Source organism: Mus pahari, chromosome 13, assembly GCF_900095145.1.
Source record: "Mus pahari chromosome 13, PAHARI_EIJ_v1.1, whole genome shotgun sequence".
In the NCBI taxonomy this organism is placed as follows: domain Eukaryota; kingdom Metazoa; phylum Chordata; class Mammalia; order Rodentia; family Muridae; genus Mus; species Mus pahari.
In genome coordinates this window covers 57,046,757-57,067,919 of record NC_034602.1, presented here as the reverse complement: position 1 = coordinate 57,067,919, position 21,163 = coordinate 57,046,757, and the positions used below count along the sequence as shown (strand labels likewise).

At 45.3% G+C, this 21,163-nt stretch overlaps 1 protein-coding gene across 6 annotated transcripts in view; it reads left to right on the top strand.

The window, feature by feature from the left end:
• Window positions 1-21,163, top strand: part of Rbm47 (RNA binding motif protein 47) — a 136,935-nt gene that overhangs the window by 75,764 nt on the left and 40,008 nt on the right. The window lies entirely within an intron of this gene.

Here is a 21,163-nt window from a genome sequence, read left to right as displayed (position 1 = left end):
ATTGCTGGGTTAATACACTTCGAGAGTACCAAGTCTTTATTTGCTTCGGGAGTACTGAGTCTTGATTTGCCTCCCCCAACCCCTTGGTAGAAAATTTGAGCTCCTGTGATCAAGAGGGAACCTGTATTTATTTTTTGATCAATTGTCGGTTGTGGTTGTCATGGTGATTATGCTGGACAGAGATACCTATAGTTGTGGCTAAAATCCAAACAGGAAATCAGAAATCCTAAAAAAAGAAAAAAAGTACAAGCTCCAGAAAGTGGGTGCCAATGACGATGACATCGGTACAATGGATAAAGTACAGCAAGCTCATGGAGTCTTTGGCCCTTTTGTGGTGGTAGACGGAAGCGTGAGGTTGGTATTAATGGTTGAGAATGCCATTGGTCCTGCCAGGTGGGACCTGCGTCAGTTTCTGCGTCTTTGAACATTTCTAGTCACTGTAAAGGGGCTAGCAGGGACTAGAGACTGCTTCCAAGTTGAGGAAACTCCCTCTCTGCTGAAGCTCCCGGGTTGGCTTCTGTGTCTGGGCGGACGCGACTCCATCTAACAGCTGTGGCATAGTAGACCCATTTTCAGGGAAGGATGGCCTATTGATAGCTTATCTTTGTGGACTAGTAAATGAAGCCAAATAGGCAGTCTTTGAACTGCTTTGACCACCGAGAAGTTATGTCATTTTCAAAAAGTGAATTGACTGTTTCTTATCCCCCTTAAAATTTCAAAACTAGCTAGGCGTGGTGGTGCATGCCTTTAATGCCTGCAGAGGCCATTCTCCCGGGTTTGAGGCCAGTCTGGTCTATACAAAGCAAGTTCCGGGACAACCAAGGCTATACAGAGAAACCCTGTTTTTTTTTTGTTTTTTGTTTTTTGTTTTGTTTTGTTTTTTCAAAGCATTGGCCTGTCACAAAGGTGCACAAGATTGCACAACACGTGCAGTTAGACCATCTGAAGTTCCCTGTAAGTCCAAACTCTGAAGTTCCCTGTAAGACCTTGGGTCACAGAAGGACTCTGTGTACTCATACCAGATTCTCTGAAGGAGGTAGTTAATATTAGTCAAATCTGAAATGTGATGGGGGAACAGAAAGGCTCTGGGAAAGGTTCTTGTGTTCCTAGACACTTTGAGGTCTTCTTCTGCCTTTGTCTCATGGAGAAGTACCTTCCTTTCAATTTTTCTAGATTTCAATCCCCCAGATGTGTGGGTATAAGATCACCAGAGGTTATTTTACACTCCATTAGGGGTGTTTACTGTTTTACCACAGCTTGTTGATTGACAAATTTTGCTTTTATTAAACGGGGTGAGAATGCTTTTATGTCAAGTTGGCGATGAGTAGCTGCCCTCTCTCCAAGATTGGTAGTGTTTGGATTTTTCTTTTGTTTGTTTTGTTTTGTTCTTTTGAGACAGTCTCTGTAGCTGAGGCTGACCTTGAACTCCTACACCAGCCTCTGGAATGCTAGAATTGGAGGTATATGCCTCCAAGTGGGGCTTCTACCTTTCTTTTTGAACATATACATAGATGTATATATCTATGGCTGGCCTGGAGCTTACTGTATAGATTAGACTGGCCCAGAACTCACGGAGACCCACCGGCCTCTGCCTCTGCCTCCACCTCTGCCTCCGAAATGATGAGATTAAAGGTGTGTGATACCACACCCATCAGTTTGTTTGTTTTGAAGGAGGTTATTGCACCAAAGCTCCAGTTGGCCTAGAAATGACTGGGCAGCCTAGGCTCACTTCCAACTCCATTGACCCTCCCTCCTAAGCCTCCCAAATACTGGGATTGCAGGAATGAGTAACCAACCACCTTTGGATTGTATTTAGTCCCACCCCACACAGGAAAAGTGGTTATCAACCTGAGACTTGATAGGTCAAGGTCATTAGGGGAAAACCTACAGTTATTCTGCTAAAAGAACATAGCACCCAGTGGTGTGTTGCTATACCTGTAGATCAGAGCATCATTAAACCCTCACAACTTAATATTGTCTGTTAGCTTTCACTAACATTTCTGGTTGTCAGACCTATCCATCCCTCCATCCATCCATCCATCCCTCTATTTATCCATCCATCCATCCATCTGTCCATCCACCCATCCTTTAACTGTTTATTAAAAGCTCATTCTGGGATCTGTTCTCATCTCTCAGTTCTTTTCATGGCTTTGTTTTGAGGAAGGGTCTCATTGAGTGCGCAGGCTGGCTTTGAACCTGTGGCAGTCTTCCTCCAGGTGTTTGCCCGTTGCCTGGTTTCATTTTTAAGTTCTTCAACATTACGTCTTGAGCTCCCCCCCCCCCGTCCTGAATTAACCTTTCTCTGTCATCATCGGCTTCGGCTGGCATGTATCTATGCACTTCTGCCTTTACTCTCTTGGCACTCTGTGATATTCGCCCAGGCAGTTATCTGTAGCTCTAATTTATTTTCTCCTTCACTGCCTAGTTTTGCTTTGTAGGAATAGACCACATTTAAAAAAAAATTTTTTTTCAGAAGTTAAAACTATGAGCGTGAGCTAAAAAGTCATGCCTCTGTGTGTCAGCTCTTCACAAAGTTGGGTGACCTCATAAAGGGTGGGATAGAAATATTATCACCTGAGAGGGCAGAGGGAGGAACCTGTTTCAGGGAGTGTGTTTGCTAAGTTCTCTGCGTGAGCCATTTATTTAACGGAAGCAGTTGTCTCAGGAGCAACTGCAGCTGTCTTGTAAGAGGAGCCCAGCCGGGTCTGGTGAGATGGCTCAGCAGGTAAGAGCACCCGACTGTTCTTCCAAAGGTCCTGAGTTCAAATCCCAGCAACCACATGGTGGCTCATAACCATCCATAACAAGATCTGATGCCCTCTTCTGGAGTGTCTGAAGACAGCTACAGTGTACTTACATATAATAAATAAATAAATCTTTAAAAAAAAAAAAAAAAAAGGAGCCCAGCCCGAGAAGCTTCTCGAGGTTACACTGGAGCCTGACTCAAGGTGAAAAGCATTTACCACACTAGGGAGCAATCTTGTTCTGGAGAAGGCTGTTGGGGCTCTGCCACCTCAATTTCCCAAGAGTCTCTCCCTCACCTGCTTCAGTGCTAACGGTTGAATCAGGGCTTCCTTTTGTGCTTGGCAAGGGAAGGCTTCTGAGCTGTACATCCCAGCCCCTGTCAGCCTTACAGAGTACCCGGAAGAGGCAGTCCTCTGCTAGAAAGCCAGCCATTGGCTTGAGCTTTCTCTTTTTTGTAATTGATTCATTTGTTTTAAAGATAAGACTTACTGGGCTCTAACTTGTTTGTTTTACTTATGATTTTTTTTTCTTTAAGATTTTTTTTTTTTTTACTGTATTCATTTATTTCGGGGGTTGGGGCGATGGGGGACAGACACATGCCCGAGCACCTGTGTGTGTGTGAAGGTCAGAGGGCAACTTGAATAGGTTCACTTCTTCCTCCACGGGGTCCAAGGACTTGATTTCAGGTCGTCAGGGTTGACTGAGTCATGTCACCAACCCTTGCGCGAAACGGATTCTTAGGCACCACATAGATTCTAAACCCCGTATTCAGCAGCCTCCAAGTTTTTTCCTAAGTTCAAGCTTTGGTATGCTTGGATAACGAATAACCGTCGTAAGAGAGCTAAGTGAATTGAGGCTGAGTTACTGATTTCCTGGGAGTCAAAGGTCCCTGTTTTAAATGGAACCAGAGGACGTCCTTACAACGGGGCTCAGGTTCGAGGGGACACCTTGGGGAGAAGAGTTCAGGGAAGGGAATGTTCTGGGGGAAAAAAGTTGCAGGTCTTGTCTTGGAATAATAAAAGACAGCGTGTGCCTTCACAGCACTTCCTCCTAGCTGTGAATGAGAGGGACTCTGTTCTGAACTTGGCCTTGATGTGTGACGGAGCTGTGTGACGGAGTGATCTTCTCAGTGAGGCCCGGTGGCTGCGTGGGCCACCCTCTTCCCCGGTGGCTGCGTGAGCCACCCTCTTCCCCGGTGGCTGCGTGGGCCACCCTCTTCCCCGGTGGCTGCGTGAGCCACCCTCTCCCAAGTGGCATCTGTGAAGCTACCCCGAGAGTGTCTTGACTGAATATCTCACATTGCTTCTAGAAAGAGCAAGGGTTCCTGCTTTCTGTGCAATCAGGGTTCGTTTTCCCCGCTACAGGTAGAATGCCTTTCATAGGACACTACTAAAAAAAAAAAAAATCATCAATTTGCCTTGAATAAATCTCCTTTAACTTTATGAACAACCACAGGGGCAACATCTTGTAATTGTACAGTTAAAAAGAAAAAAAAAAAAAAAAAGACACCCCCCCCTTTCTTGGCCTGGAGAGATTGGTCAGTGGTTCTTTTAAAGGACCCAAGTTTAGTTGGCACCCTTTCATGGGTGTTCATCACAGTCTGTAACGCCAGCTCCAGGGCATCCTCTTCTGGCTTCTGTAGGCTCCTTGACACTGGTGCAACCCCCACACCCCCCACACAGGTGTAAACACAATTTAAAAATACAACACACCTTTTTAAAAAAAATTCTTTCTCAAATAAACTCCATGTCTACCATTAGCTTTTAGTCTTACGATGTTAAATGAGAACGTTGAAATAAACGATACGATCACCTATCTGGCTAGGAGAAGAGCTGACGTGTGGACTTTCTGCCCCCGTGGGCCCAGCCCTTCTCTGGCCCCACTCCTGGCACCCGCACAGTGGTGTGTGGTGACCTGTGTCAGCATTACCTTTGGTCTACGGGGGCCTCTCAGAACACAGGCTTCATGGTATGCGTTCCATCAACAAGTGCTTTAGGGGTTCACCCCCAGTCCCAGTACAACTCAGCTAGCTCGGAATCCTTCACCCTTCTCACAGAAGGGAAACCAAGGCACCGAGCAGTCAGATGATTTGCATAAAGCCATAAGCTTGCTTGGTCTTCGAAGTGTTCACCCTGTCAGCCACCTGCTACAAGTCCGAAGAAAGCCCCACCTTTCCCCTATCTTTCATCACAGTGGAGCTCAATGCAAGGGGCCTTAAACAATTTGTTTTCCTCTTAAGTCTTGACTTAACCACACCATGCCCCCTGATGAATAGATGTCTTTTTAACTAGACATAGATGTGGGTTAGATTCAATTTTTAACTTAGCCTTTAACTTTCAGAGCTGAAAGAAAACCAGGGTTGGGGGCTAGGAGGTCAGTGGGCCTGCTCATCAGTAGGCTTGGTAGGGACCTCTTTTTGGGCGGGGGGGGGGGAGCAGGAATCCTGGAAAAGAGGTAGCTCTTTGAGCAGAAAATTGGTCAGATGACTCTCAAGCACACACAGACGTATGGCAACAGGCAGTTACGGTGGCAGAAGCAGGAAGCTGCCTGCTCGTGTTCCTCCTCATACAGGAAGCAGAGGAAAAGGACAGGAAGTGGCCCCCCCCCCTATAAAACCTCAAAGCCAGACTGAAGAGTACTTAAGAGCCCGGGCTGTTCTTGGAGGGGACTTTGCACCATACAGCAGTTAAGCGTGTACAGCCCCAGTTCCGGGGGATCCGGCACCTTTTCCAGTCTCTACAGACACTAGGTGCTCTCATGGTACGCCTACACATTCAGGCAAAACAGTCATATAAGCAAATCAAGGGGACAATTTGGGGGGCAACCTCAAAGCCCACCCCACAATGACACACTTCCTCTTTAAAGTTTCACAGTCTTCTTGAGACAGGGCTGCCAGTGAGTGTTCCAACCCAGGAACCTATGGGCGAGTTTCTAATTCAAACCACCACACGGGGCTTCTGGGTCTTGCTGAAAATGTCAGACTTGTAGAGCTGGGAGCCCCAGGAATCCTCCTGTCTCATCTTCTCCAGGGGAAGGGTTACAAATCTACTCCACCTTTAACATGGGTGCTGGAGGTGAACACATGAGCTCATGGCAGTTCAGCAGCATTTCACAGACCTGTCGTGCCTTGATTTGTTTTAAAGATTTATTTATTCATAGGCATGATTGTTTTGCCTACATGAATGTCTGTGCACCACGTTTATGTTTTGTACCCAAGGAGGCCAGAAAGAGGCCACCAGAGTCTCTGGAACTGAAGTTACAGACGGTTGTGAACTTCAGTAGAGGTGCTGAATACAGACTCTGTAAGAGCCCTAAGAGCGACCGGCCAATGCGTCGCTCCAGCCCCTTGTTTTGTTATTCTGAGACAAGTTTTTGCTACATAACTCTGGCTGCCTAGAAGCTGCTATGTAACTGAGGCTGACCTTGAACTTGTGACAATCCCACCTCTTTCTGCCTCCTCTGAAAGCTGGCATCGCAGGGGTACACGACCACACCTGATTAGCAAGAAGAGCTCTTTTGCTTTCAGTATTCTTGAGACGATCCAGATTGTTACTGAGTTGGCTCTATGGGCCATTGTTCTCCTGCCTGGGAGAACAGGAGAAGTGAAATCAAGGGGTACACAGATCAAGGGGTACCCAGAATGCTTTCCAAGCTTTCAGGACACCAGACAGGAACCTTGGATGTCCATAGGGTCTAACAGCCATCGTCCCAAGGTTGACCTCCGGCGTCCCTAGTCTGGGTTTCATATTGGAAGAGCTAGTTAGCAGCTGGGCCCTGTCCCTGCCTAGCCCAGTGGCCTTTGTGTTTGCAGCTAAGCCTTTTCCATAGGTATGTCAACCCCGGGTGGGTTTTGAACATCCTTGTGAGGCAGTGTCTGATGTGTCAGAGTCTGGCACACTGCTGGAGCGCAGTGATTTCCGTTGGCCTTCCTTTCCAACAGGATTCCTAGGCAGAACCTTGAGCCACGAATGAACCTGGGCTCCTACCTACTGAGTTCAAGAGACTGAACAGTGTGAACAGTGCCCGTGCAGCTTCCCCTCGTTTAAGGACTGTGAAACCCCAGTGGGTTTAAGTCGACCATTGTTTAAACAACTGTCCTCTCTGTGTCTGCTTGCTGCATATGCAAACTCTGGAAGAAACCTAACAAAGATCTCATTCTGCTTCTCCAGTAATGACTTTTTACTGTACGAACATAGGAAGCACCTGCTTGCCCATGGTTTCGTTGTTTAATACAGAATCTCACTCACTACGTAACTCAAGAACTAACTTATATAGCCCAGGATGGCTTAAACTCACAACCCTTAGCCTCCCAAGTGTTAGGGTTATGGAACTGGTTATCTTTCACCATTTAGTAAGAAAATTAGAGCAGCTTGACTACATTTTCTGCTGCTGTTTGATACGTTTGTCTGAAAAAGCAATAAGTAGCCCCTCACAGGACAGCAGATCCAAGGACATCCTCTTGGAACTAGCATCCCACTTCTTTTTATTTTTATTTTTATTTTTTTAAAGATTTATTTATTTATTTATTATATGTAAGTACACTGTAGCTGTCTTCAGACACTTCAGAAGAGGGAGTCAGGCCGGGTGGTGGTGGCGCACGCCTTTAATCCCAGCACTTGGGAGGCAGAGGCAGGCGGATTTCTGAGTTCAAGGCCAGCCTGGTCTACAGAGTGAGTTCCAGGACAGCCAGGGCTACACAGAGAAACCCTGTCTCGAAAAACCAAAAAAAAAAAAAAAAAAAGGGCTACACAGAGAAACCCTGTCTCGAAAAACCAAAAAAAAAAAAAAAAGAGGGAGTCAGATCTCGTTATGAGATGGTTGTGAGCGGGATTTGAACTCAGGACCTTCGGAAGAGTAGTCAGGTGCTCTTACCCGCTGAGCCATCTCACCAGCCCACATCCCACTTCTTGTGTGATAAGGACTGTCGGTGCTGCATAAGAATTTGAATGTGGAAACAGGCAGGGAGTGGCTGCTGTTGAAGGCTCACATACCTGGGTGAAGGACCCGACTCACCTCTGGCCCTTCCTGTGATTTAGGGAACCCTCTCTCTATTCCATTCTTGCCTGCTCTCTGAGCTGGTGTGCCGGCTACACTTCTCAGGAGCACTCTTGTTTGTACCATAGGAAAAAATAAAGAGATTCGTTTTGTTTTGAGTAAGAAACAGATTTGGATAGTGTATTTTTATTAGAGAAATAAGAGTTTTGGAGATGTTGACGTATGAATGGTGATGGAACGTATTTTTCTCACCCTCTCCCCTTTAGACAGGGTCTTACTATGTATGTAGCCCAGGCTAACCTCAAACTCACAGATCCACCTGCTTCTGCTGGAAATAAAGGTGTGTGTCAACACACCCGGAAGTGCAGTCTTGTTTAAAACTAAAGTTTTAGCCAGGCTTTGGCTTCATGCCTCTAATCCTAGCACTCGGGATATAGAAGTGGTTACTATAAGATCAAGGCTAGGGCTGGTGATATGGCTCAGCGGTTAAGAGCACTGACTGCTCTTCCGAAGGTCCTGAGTTCAAACCCCAGCAACCACGTGGTGGCTCACAACCATCCGTAACAAGATCTAACACCCTCTTCCAGAGTGTCTGAATACAGCTACAGTGTACTCACATAATAATAAATAAATCTTTAAAAAAAAAAAAAAGATCAAGGCTAGCTTGAACTAAAAAGTGAGACTCTGCCTCAAGAAAACAGACAAGAGAGAAAGATGGGGGAAGAGGAGGAAATTTTATTTTATTCTTAAATACCAAAACATAAATCATTTTTAGAGAACTGTTTTCATTTTTAGAATTTTCATTTAGAAATAAGCACTCATTGCTCATTCCTAATTGGAGTCTTTGGTAAAGGATTTACTGTTGACAATTCAAAAATGATCTATTTTTGAGTCAGTCATATAAAAATTGTAATCAATGGGCTGAGAGAGATAAAGAACACTGATTGCTTTTACAAAGGACCCAGGTTCGATTCCCACCACCCACATGTTGGCTCACAAGTCATCGTTTCGGGGGATCTAATGATCTTCTGCCATCTGTGGATAACAGGCACACAAGTGACATTCATAGGCACTCACAGATACACAGAAAATAAAAATAAATCAATTTTTAAGAAGATTAAGGATATGAGTGAAATGTGTACCAGTTAAATGAATCTTAATATTTTGGGTGGGGGGGGGGATTTTCAAAACAATTCATTGAGTAATCTAATCCTATTAATTTGTTACAGGTTTTATTTGTTTGTTTTTGTCAGTTTTGTTTTATTTTGCGACCAGGTCTCATCATGGAGTTCTGGGTGGTCTAGACTCTCTGTAGATCAGGCTAACCTCCAACCCAGAGAAACCTGCCCACCTCTGCTGCCCAAGCACTGGCTTGTACCACCACACCCCGCCCAGTTTGATTTCTGCCAAGACCTTATCACAAAATTGGAGGGAGCGAAGCAGAGGAGGAAGTGTAAGCACTCTAATTCGCTAAGAAAAACGTGTGGGTTACAACCAAAGGGAGAAAATTGCCACAAATAACCTATTTCCTGCTGCAGATGAGTTCAGTCTGTTTTCGGTTTTTTCTATGCCTTCTCACCTTGCACATGTGGTGGGCTCTGTATGGACAGTGTGCGCGAATGTCGAAACGTTAAAAATGGGGGCTGGAGAAATGGCTTCAACAGCTAAGAGCAAAGAATCCTGGTTTAATCCCAGCACCAATATGGCAGCTCAAAACCAGGTCAGGGGTGTCTTGACACCCACTTTTGACTTCTGTGGACACCAGGCAGGAGAGTGGTGCACAGACACACATGTAGGCACAACACCCTTACATATAAAAATAAAACAAAAAAATATGAAATTAAGTGAGCAAAGACTGCCAGTGACGAGAATTCATTATGGGGGTGTGTTCTAAAGACAGTGCAAAATCACAGATCACCTTTAGAGAATCTGCACACCTGAATTCCTATCCATCACAAGATGGGTCACAGATGTGCGGTTTTCAAAGCTCCTTGGTTCCACTTTTTTCAATACCGTGTGTGTGTGTGTGTGTGTGTGTGTGTGTGTGTGAGAGAGAGAGAGAGAGAGAGAGAGAGAGAGAGAGAGAGAGAGAGAGAGATCCAACACTTCATTTTGTCTTTTGAGTTCTATGGCTAACACAATTTCCAGTATATTCACATACGTTTACATACATACATACATACATACATACATACATACATACATACGTACACACATACATATATATTATTTAAGTAAAATTTCCATCATTATTACAATACTCCTGCTTGTAAACCTGTAAGACAGTCAGTAAGCACCAAGCTAAAGGACAGGGGAGACTAGTGACTCTAGGTGGAATTTTATTATTGTTGTTATTGTAGCATTGATTTATTTTATTTGCATGGATGTTTTGCCTGCCTGTATGTCTGGATCACATGCATGTCTATCCCCTTGGAAGGCAGAAAAGGGCATCAGGACCCCTAGAACAAATTATAGATGGTTGTGGGCTGTCTGGTGTGGGCTGTCTTGTCAGGTGGTTGCCGGAAATAGAACTTGGGTTCTCTGGAAGAACAGTTCATACTCTTAACTGCTGAGCCTTCTCTCCCACCCGGTGGGAATACTTTTGACCACCTAGATGTAGCTCACTGGTGGGAATATTCAAATCCCCGAATTCTCTTTAGCTCTTCTAGGTTGATACTATTATTCACCCCAGCCCTGGGTTTGCCCTTCCTTCCAAGGCAGACTAAGAGTCGTTGCTCACTGAGTAAGCCCCATCTCATCCACCTTTAGAAAAATGTTTTCCTTACACAGCACCCATAACCCGGAGCACCAGCCTTAGGTCAGTGACCACCTTCTGCCTTGAGACCACCTTTGGGAAAAGATCCCCTAGCCTAGAAAGAGCCACGTTACTGTATTATCTTTGCTCTTTCCTCCCTGGTTTTTAGTTAATTATAGTTCATATTTCAAAAATCGATGATAGAAGAAGGGGGAAATCCCAGATATCGGTCATTGGCTCCAAATCTATGATCAAACGCGTGTCCGAATCCGACCCTTGTCAAGGTCTGCGCCATCAGAGGGTTTCTTACTCAGGTGCAGCCATTGGCTTCTCTCTACTCTCTCCACCCTCCCAGCCAGCCACTTGGAAAAGCGCGGACTTAGCTGGGTCAAACATTTCTTAGCAACGCAGGGGGCGGGGTTCGGGGTGGGGGTGGGGTTCCGCTCACTTCCTCCTCATGCTTGGCTTCCCCTCAATTCAGAGCGCGCTTGATTCATCCAGTGAAGTTCTGTACTCCTTTCTCTGGACAAAGCACCAAGGACATATCAGATTTGCCGTGGGAAATGTGTCAGCGTGGTTAGGGTGCAACAGGTGGTGTGGCCAACATGGCGAGTTCACCCCTGTAACCCAATATTCGAGGCAGACGACGTCGCCTCCCGCGGTCTCGGAACACCTGTAAAATGGGCGTGACCTTGGTGTAAACGGGGTGTGGTGAGCTGACCCGTGCAGCCGCGGGGCTTTTCCTTCAACCATTTACGTGCTGAAGGTTGTACAGATGAAAACTAAGTTGAGGGAAGCAGGGGGTAAGGGTGGGAGAAGGGGGACACCTACTCTTGTAACCTTAGTCATCACCTTCGTGCATGTGTGTCGCAGGTGATGGCGATTCTGTGGCTGAGTAATGAGAAAATCTGAAAGTGCACGTTGTCCCTGGAGAGGAAGAGCTAAATGACTGGAAAAAAGGTCACTGCAGCCACGGAATTTCATGTGATTCTTATGTGACCTTTCGTTAATTGAGGCTTTTAAAAGATTAAAAAACTCTTTTTAAAAAAAGACTTTATATTTAATTACACGCATATGTGTGTTTGAGCCTGTGCGTGTAGATGCCCTGAATGGCTAGAAGAGGGCGTCAGATTCCCCTCTGGAGCTGGAGTTATAGACAGCTGTGAGCTGCTGTGAGCAACTTGCTAGCCCGGGATCACCAAAAGGAAGCTCTGGCTTGCTGGCAGTCTCAACATCTTCTAGTTTAGAGTTTAGGGAACTTGTATCCTGAGATATGATGAATAGAGTGTTCACTTTTGATTTTTGTGGCCCCAACCCATTGTATTTTACCAGATTAAGCAAAACTACTTAGCAGAGATTTGAAGGTACTTCCTAGAATTACTTTTACAATACATGAATGAAGCCTTATTTTTCCCTTTAAAAGAATTTTACTACATTTTGTGTGTGTGTGTGTGTGTGTGTGTGTGTGTGTGTGTAGGTGTAGTCTCAAACCGTGAGCCAACATAAGCCTTCCCTCCCTTAAGTAGCTTCTTATCACATGTTATTTGGTCACATCAACCAGAAATATAACCAACACACCAACCAGGGTTAATAAAGGCTCATGGAGGCCGGATGATACTTGAAGGTTGCTCTCCTGCTGCCTTGGTTTGTGGGTAAGCAGGGTTACAGGCCTGTGCATCGGGCCTACATTTGTCTGTTTCCAAAACATGTGCATACATGCTTGCTTGCTTGCTTGCTTGCTTGGCACTGTACACGTTGAGAGTATTTGTGGCTTCCAGGAATGAGAAGAGGGCTGGGGACTTGGAGGTGGGGGGTAGCAGGTGTAAGTTGCCCCCTCAAGGTTCCTCTGTGTATGTAGGTTTAGGAATCTTATCATGTGCTACCTTGGTCCTTGCCCTCTCCTGACAGCACTGACTCCAGGATCCTGTGTATTCAGCTAAGCATCTTTTGAGGAGAGATTCTGTCTTCGCTTGAGTAAGTTTTTGCTCTGAGGACAGAGTATTTGACTAGTCTCTCCTGAGAAACTATCATTTCTTATTCTCACCTCAGGGGAAAACCCATTTGTGAATATCTCTTTTGAAATGAGAAGATGAGTGCTGGAGAAAGCTGGTCAGGAAGAAAGAAGCCAGTATCATCTAGGCTACCCATTGATTCCCCCTGAATGCAGAAGACCTTTGAGCAGTGGCAAGCGTAATCCCCAGCGCATGGGCAGCGAATTTAGGCCAGCCTGAGCTACTTGTGCCCCTGTCTCAAAAACCTAACCAAACAAACCTCCTACCCAAACTCCAATAGTGCTCAGTCTGTTCTGCCTAGCAGTGTAACTAGTGAGGACCCGTCCTTGTATAGTCTGGTCAGTTGTGAGCTTGTGCCAAGTGTAGTTCTGTATGGCTGTAACCTCAAAGTCCATAAAGGAGGGTTAGTAATTAGGTGTCAACCAAAGGCATCCTGTGGACACATTGAGGCATCTCATCTCAGGAGAGCCTATGTTTCCTCCGTGGTGCCATGGGGTCTTCATCCTCCCTACTTGGTCACGTCTTCCTGTCTCCAAGCAGTCGGTAAATGTATGTGTGGTTCAGGGCCATGCCCTCAGTATCTAGCTCGTATCAGTAACTCTAGAATTGTTTGGGCTCTTGTGTGATCTTTGTTGGATAGATCTGACATCAGAAGTTTGCCTAAGGTAGCTAAGTGACAAGGGACGGGGCTAGGGTTTGAATTCACTGTCTTCCATACTCCAAAGTCTGTTTTCTTTCTGAGGCTTGGTCCTGTGCTTGCTGTGTGTAGGGGGTCTCTTGCCAATATTGGAGAGCAGCATTGGTGTGGAGATTAGAAGACTGAGGACTAGCTGGAAGGGAAAGATGAGGCAGGTGGCTGCTGAGTGAGGCTCAGAGGAGAGGCTAATTTCTGTAGCCCTGGCCCTGGGCTCCCACCCCCACCCTCAGCACGTGCACAAGGGCACTGACACCGTGAGGGACTGCTGAGCAGACACGGACCAGAGAAAGCCTTTTGTTGCACTTCTATTCAGTGTGAGAATGACAGGGCTGGGACACTTAGCCATTCACCCAGACTTAAAAATAGTGTCAGAATGGAGACGTCTCTGGCGTTCTTCTACATGGTAAGCATTTTCTTATAAATGTTTGAGTGTGAAATGAGATGGAGGGAGAAATATACAACCTGAGCCTTCCAGCTCACAGAGCCCCATGCGGAAGTTTTATTCCTTAAAAAAAAAAAAAAAAAAGCCAGAAAGGTGGGAAGAGGACATCTGAAGGCAGCCCTGAAAAGCACCCCCTACTTGCTCAAGTTGATTTTACAACTTTTTAAAGTGACAGCTTTAGCGGGATGTGTGGTGCACCTATTTAATGTGGGCTTTCAGGGTGCTTTCATAAGTCCTCATGGCTGTGTGACCACCAGGGCATGGTTGACACCTTGAAAATTCCCCCGGAGTCCATTACCACCCATTTCTGCTTTCTTGCCTGTCAACCTGCTGACATAAACACGTTTCATAGAAGTATGAATATTTATAATATGGATTTATATCATGATATAATATAAGTATTTACTTAGTATACTATTTTTTTAAAAAAATAGTATTTCTGGGGGAGGGGGCAGAAGAGAAGGGGAGTGGGGGAAGGTTTCTGGGAGGGAGTGACTGGGAGGTGGCAGTGAGTGGGATGTAAAGTGAACAAATAAGTAACAAACAATAATAATAAATTACAAACATTTTTTTAAAACTTTATTAAATTTTTTTCTTAAGTACAATATATCGATCGTATTCTTTCCCTCCCCCATATCCCCCCAGCTTCTTCCCACCTCCCTATCTACCCCAAAATATTTATTTTTAGTTTTCTACTTACCTGGGATAATTCAGTCATTGCATACGTGCACAGGAGTAGGAGCATGGCGGCCAGAGAGGGCGTTGGATCACCAGTAGCTTGAGTTAGAAGAGGCTGAGCCCCTGGATGTGGGTGCTGGGAACTGAACTGAGATCCTTTGGGAAAGCAACAACTGCTCTGAAACAATGAACCATCTCTCTAGCCCTGGAAGAGTATCCTCAAGATTCATGTGAGCCCGGCGGTGGTGGCGCACGCCTTTAATCCCAGCACTCGGGAGGCAGAGGCAGGTGGGTCTCTGAGTTCGAGGCCAGCCTGGTCTACACAGTGAGTTCCAGGACAGCCAGGGCTACACAGAGAAACCCTGTCTCGAAAAACCAAAAAATAAAATAAAATAAATAAAAATTTAAAAAAATCCATGTATTATAGCATATATCAATACTCCATTACTTTATTGTAAAGCAATGTTCTGTTGTATGAATATATCCCACTTAATTTGTTTGTGTATATTTGAGGGGTTTCCTCCCATCCCCCGCGCTTTTTGGATATTGTAATGCTGCTATGACTTTAAGTTCTGTGAGTGTTGGTGTGTGTGCTCTCACACCTGTGTAAGTGGTCATGTAGGTGTGTGCAGAGGCCGGAAGTCAGCATTCCTATGTGCCCTCACTCTCTGCCTTATTTTGAGTCTCTCTCTCTCTCTCTCTCTCTCTCTCTCTCTCTCTCTCTGAACCTGGAGTTTTCCATTTCTGTTACGGGCTGGACAGGGAATGTCCCACCCTGCAGTTGGCCTGCCTGCATCACAGGTGTATGCCCTGTCAGGCTCCTGCGAGGGCACCGAGGATCTGAACTTAGGATGTCATGCTTTCACAAGCACTGTATCCACCGGGCTGTCTACCCAAACCCTGTTCTCAAATTTTCATGAAGTCATGACTCTCTAGCTCTTGGGCGTATATTTATGATGGAGTTTCCAAACTGTGTGGTAACTGTCTTTTAAGTATTTGAAGGAGCCGTCAGCAGCTTGAATGACTGTTCCATCAGACAGCTCCAGCGGCAGTGTGGGAAGGTTCTGATTTCCTGTCTCGGTTAACATATGTTGTTTTGTCTTTTATTATTATTATTATTATTATTATTATTATTATTATTATTATTATTCCCTTTACATCCTGATATCAGTCCCTGTTCTCCTTCCATTCCCCCCTCTGAGAAGGGGAGCCCCCCCTCTCTCTCTCTCACACACACACACACACACACACACACACACACACACGCACGCATATCAGCCACCGGAGGCCTAGGCGCTTCCTCTCTCACTTAGGGTAGCCATTCCTGTGAGTGTGGAGTGATTTGCACTGTAATCTCGCTGTGCACTTTCCTGATGACCACATGTGCTTACCGGCTTCGTGTGCTTCCAGCCTGTGGCTGAGTCTTTGGAGAAATGTCTAGTCAGTTTATTCTTCTATTTTCAAATTGAGTTTCTGTTATTAATTTGTGGTAGCTCTTTATATATTCTTGATAAAAGCTATTAGCAGAAATGTGTTCTGCAAATCTTTTCTCTCGTTTTATGGTCTGTCTTTTATTTGGGGGGTTTGTTTGTTTGTTTTTGTTTTGTTTTGCCTTCAACACAACCCCATCCCATAGTTTTTATCCGTATGTACTTATGGGGAGGGTACACGCCACCTCATTTGCTGGGAGGTCAGAAGACAGCCTGCAGAAGATGGTTCTCCCCTTCGATTGCTTAGCTATTGTAATTTCTTACTGTAGATTGTTAACTAAGTGTGTGCACATGCGATGGGGGCTGTGCTGTGTGGGCTGCATCCTGCAGAGTGTTGTGCACAGTTTTCTCTGCATTGATCATGTTGTCTCTATCTAGTTTTACATCTGGGCTTCCTGTGTGGATAACCTGCATTTCTTCTCTTTGCCTAATTGCCTTGGTTGGAACCTCCAGTACAGCATTGAAAAAAAAAAATGCATTTTTTTTTCCTTGTTTCCAATCTGGGGGAGGGGAGGTGGTAAATCTTTTACAATTAAATGGTCGGTTGTAAGTTTTTATTGGTTTTTGTTTGATAAGTTAAAAGAAAATCAGGTGGAAGAAGTTTCTTCTGCTTTATTTGCTGATTATTGGAATTATGAAAGTTTGTTGATGCATGTATGTCATGCAGTTCCACAATGATTTAGGTAATAGCATAGTTCTGTTTTATTAATATTGTGTGTTTCACTGGTTGATTTTCATGTGGTAAGCCCGTGAGATAAGTCATGTTTGTTCACAGTACATAATAGTTTTTAAAATTGGTTTGACTTCGAATTTTTAAAAATTTTATTTGTGTATGTGTTTGTGTGTGTGTGTGGGGGGGGGGTTGCCATGTTGCCGTGAAGGTCCTGTGCATGGAGGCTAGAGGATAACCTGAAAGCCTCAGCTTACTCCTTCCAACATAGGGGTTCTGGGATACAAATGCATTGTCTTCTACCCTCGCCAGCATCTTTTAACCACTCAACCATCTTTCCAGTCTTTGGTTTGAGACACAGTGGTCTCACCAGGCTTATGCCAACCTTGAACTCTTGATGTGCCTGCTTGTGTGAGTCACTTTTAGTTGTGATGGTAAAATATCACAACCAAAGGCAACTTTATTACAAAGGAAACGTTTATTACTGCGCATGGTTCTGGAGGGAGCCTCCATAATGGTGAGGGAGGTGTGGCTGCAGGTGGCCAAAGCAGGATGCTGGCTGGTCAAGGCTGTCTGAGGCTGACAGATGAGGGAGTCAGATCTGTAGCTGGAGTCACAGGGGCTTGTGGGCTGCTTAATGCAGGAACTGAACTTGAGTCCCCACGGAGCATCAAGTGGTCCTACCTGCTGAGCCATCTCTCTGACTCTAGATTTCCTGTTCCTTGGTTTTGGATTATTTCCCCCAGAAGCGTGGCTCTTACACTTGGGTTAACCTGTCTTCGCACACTGTTCATAGCTTTCTTTGTAATACTTCTGTTTCTTTGTGTCTTTCTTTTTGCTACAGGTTTGCCATTGTTATTTTCCTTAACCAAACAATACAAAGACCTAACCTTTGAATCTTGTTAATTTTATTGTTTTTACATTTTTGTATTTTTTAGTTGTTTGAAAATTAGGCGGGATGGGTTTTCATTCCTTTAAGCCCTAAATATTCACTATTTACTCCCTCCCCCAATTCCTCCCAGATCCACCCCTTCCTTCTCTACCCATTCATTCTTGTGCCTTTGTTTTACCACCCACTAAGTCCAATCTGAGCTTCCCCTGTGTTCAGGGCCACACGGTCTGGAGCTTGACATTTTGTTTTGAGACGAGGGCTTACTAAGTACTCTTGGCTGGCCTGGTACTTGCTGCTTTGCCCAGGGTGTCCTTGAACTCTCCAACAGTGCTCTTGCCGTCACCTCCCCAGGGCCTCAGAGCCCAGCTCCTTTCTGGTTTTCAGGCAGGTCCACGGGCTGCTCATGATCTGTTCCTTTCTGTTACATCGTTACATGTCCCAGTGCGGTCTCCTCTCCAAAGTCGTTGCATACGCTATGTGTTGTATACGCTACGTGTTGCATATGCTATGTGTGAACAGCAGATGCTGAGAACCTGCACACTTCCTTCACAGGCTGTGTGGGAGAGTTGAGTACCTGAAGGCAGCGCACAGAGAGACTGGCCTACTGGTCTCTCACCCCTTTGTGATAGAGTCCTTGCCAAATGGTAGTTCTAGGGCCAAGGCATAGGTTATGGGGTCACGTTGAGTGGGCGTAACTTCTCTCTCTGCCATCTACAGCTGTGAGACACGGAGCAACGTATTTAAGTCCTCAGAGTCCCATTTTTTACATGTGTGGATTAAGGTAGCCACTACGTCATTGTGAGGGTTACATAAAACTAACACATGTGGTACACTGATCACAAAGTTGGCACAATGCTAAGTATTTGGTTTTGGCTAGCACCTCCCTCGCTTACTGTCACTGTGAACTGTATGAGCCTATGCTCAGGTGACTCCACAGGTAACTACCGAGTCTGGAGTCATGATAACTTTGGTTTCCACATCTCTGTCACCATCCATGATGTCCATTTATCCCCTGACTGAGATGTTCTTCCAGCTGCAGCCTGGCAGGTGGCTAAGGACCTTGGCAGAGATCTTGGCTTATTCAGTCGCTCATCCATAGCGAATCGCTAATGGAGCAGAGCAGGAGGTGGATTTTCCTAAGCAAATCCCAAACAAGCTGGGAGCAAGGTCCATAAATTATGAAAATGGCACATTAAAAAAAAATCTAATTTAAGACTGGTGCTCGGAGTTCCCTTTCTGAGAAGAATGCTAATGCCCTTCTGAACTTGCCAGGCAGATGGCGCGGAAGCCCCGTTGAGTGAGGGTGTGTGCTAGAGCTATTCTGTGCTTCCAGGGAATTGCTTTAAAAATCCAGACAATTTTATTCTCACCCTGCAGCCAAACAACGACCGTAATATTACAGCAAGGAAGAAAAGGTATCTGGAGTATTCCTTATTATGAAACCTACGGATAGCCTCCTTTAAAATTAAAATGTGCCTGGGTTTGGTATGTGCACATGTAATCCTGCCACTCAGGGGGATGTGACAGGGGATTGGTGAGCTTGCGGCCAGCCTGGGTGACATAGAGTATGCCCCTGTCTCAAAACCCCAATAATGAACAAAAGAATTCACTCGTAAGTTAAAAGCCTGATCAGGTCCCTGAATCATGGTAAATGCATAAGATGGATTTTGGTTTTGAGGGTGGGGTTAATGTTTTAAAAGACTAAACTCAGAGTAAATAGTTAAAAGCAGATGCTGGGAACTGAACTCGGGCCTTCTGCAAGGGCTGCAAGGGCGGCGCGCTCTCTCTTGATCTTTCTGAGCCATCTCTGTAGCCTCCTGGATTTCATCCCCCAATATCACATACCTGCCTTCTGCTGTTGTGGGTGGCGGCTGCTTCCCCTAGGTTTACATTACATAGCTACTACTATGTAAACAGCAAGTATTTGTGAGGTAAATAAATCTTAGAAATCTTAGCGGTTGACTGGAGCAGGCAGGGCTCCTAAAAATTCAATTCCCAACAACCACATGAAGGCTCACAACCGTCTATCTGTACAGCCACAGTGTACTCACATACATAAAAATAAATAAATATCTTAAAAAAAACTTAGCAAGCTAAGATAAATAGCTATTCCGTGAGAAGATAAATGCATGTGGCACATTCACATTAATTATATGTTTTAGGTTACTGTTTGGGTTTGGTGTTGTGGGTTTGTATTATTTTGTTGGTGGTGGTGGTTGGTTGGTTGTTTAGTGGGTTGGTTTTTCAAGGCAAGGTTTCTCTGTGTAACAGTCCTGGCTGTCCTGGAACTCTGTAGACCAGGCTAGCCTGGAACTTACAGAGATCCCCCTGCCTCTGCTTCCCGAGTGCTGGGATTAAAGGTGTGTGCCACCACCCCTAGGCTAGTGTTGGGATTTTTGTTTTTTGTTTTTTGTTTTGAAACAGGGTCTCACACTTTAGTTTAGGCTTTGTCATACTATATAGCTCAGGCTTGCTTCAGACTTGGAGCAACCCTCTTGCCTTCCAAGTGCTGGGACTCTGGGCGGCAACACTAGGCTTGGCACATATCTTAATTTGTATAACTAGTAACTTCTACCTCCTCTTTCCCGGGCAAGTCTGAGGACCTGGTGGCACTCTGGTCCCCACGCCTGCTCTCCTCCTCTGCTCTTTTTCCTCCTGTCCTTGTTCACAGCCCATTTTCCCTACGAGATTCTAAGGTTCATAAGGGTAAGTCTTTGGTGTTTTGCGGGACACTGTTATAGCCCCCTCACCTAGAACCATTCCTGCCAGTTACCATAAATGAACTCTGCAAATGGTAGTTATTATTAATTACTATTTTACTCTTTAAATAAATGAGTATCTTTGTTTTTGTTGTTGTTGTTGTTGTTTTTCCCCTTTTAAAATCAGTCTTATAAGTTTGGAGACTTTTCATTTGGATGACGGGCTTTGTTTTGGTCTATTTTGAGATAAGTCTCATGTAGCCCAGGCTGGCTTTGACTCCCTTTATAGCCCAGGCTGGCTTTGAACTCCTGATCCTCTTATCAGTACCTTCCAAGATACCAGGTGTACACTTCTGTGTTCATTAAATGTCAATTTGACACAAAGTCGTGTTACCTGGAAAGGGCGAACCTCAGTGTAGGAATTACCGCCATCAGATTGCCCTGAGAACATGTCTGTAGAAGGCTTCTTCGTTAACTCTTTTAAGATAATGCTTCTCTTGCTTGTGAAGAGACATCCGTGACCATGGCAACTTATAACAGAAAGCATTGAATTGGGAGCTTGCTTCCAGTTTCAGAGGGTTATCAGTTCCTGATCATCACGGCAGGGAGTGTGGCAGCGCGCAGGCCAGCAGGCATGGTGCTGGAGAAGAAGCTGAGAGCTCACACCTGATCCACAAGCACGAGGCAGAGAAGGAAGCTGACTGGGCTTGTAAAACCTCATGATCCCCTCTGAAGTGACCACTACCTGCCAAGACCACACCTAACCTGCCAAGGCCACACCTAACCTTTCCTAAACAGTTCCACTGGGGACTGAGCGTTCTTATATGAAATGGCCTATGGGGCCCCTTCTCATTCAAACCTGTTAGCACCAGGATACTGCAAGCCCCGCCTAGCCATGTGACCCTTGACCTGCGTTGCCAGGACAATGACCTTCTCGACCACACCTGTAATAGGTGCCCGGTGGTCTCTGGGTAGAGGACCATGAGCTCAGGGTGGCAGCTGGGGCTGGTCGGACAGCCTTTACCAGCATATTGTATTTCTGCTTGCGAACCCTCTCATCTCTCCCATGGTACACTTTGAAGGCCAGC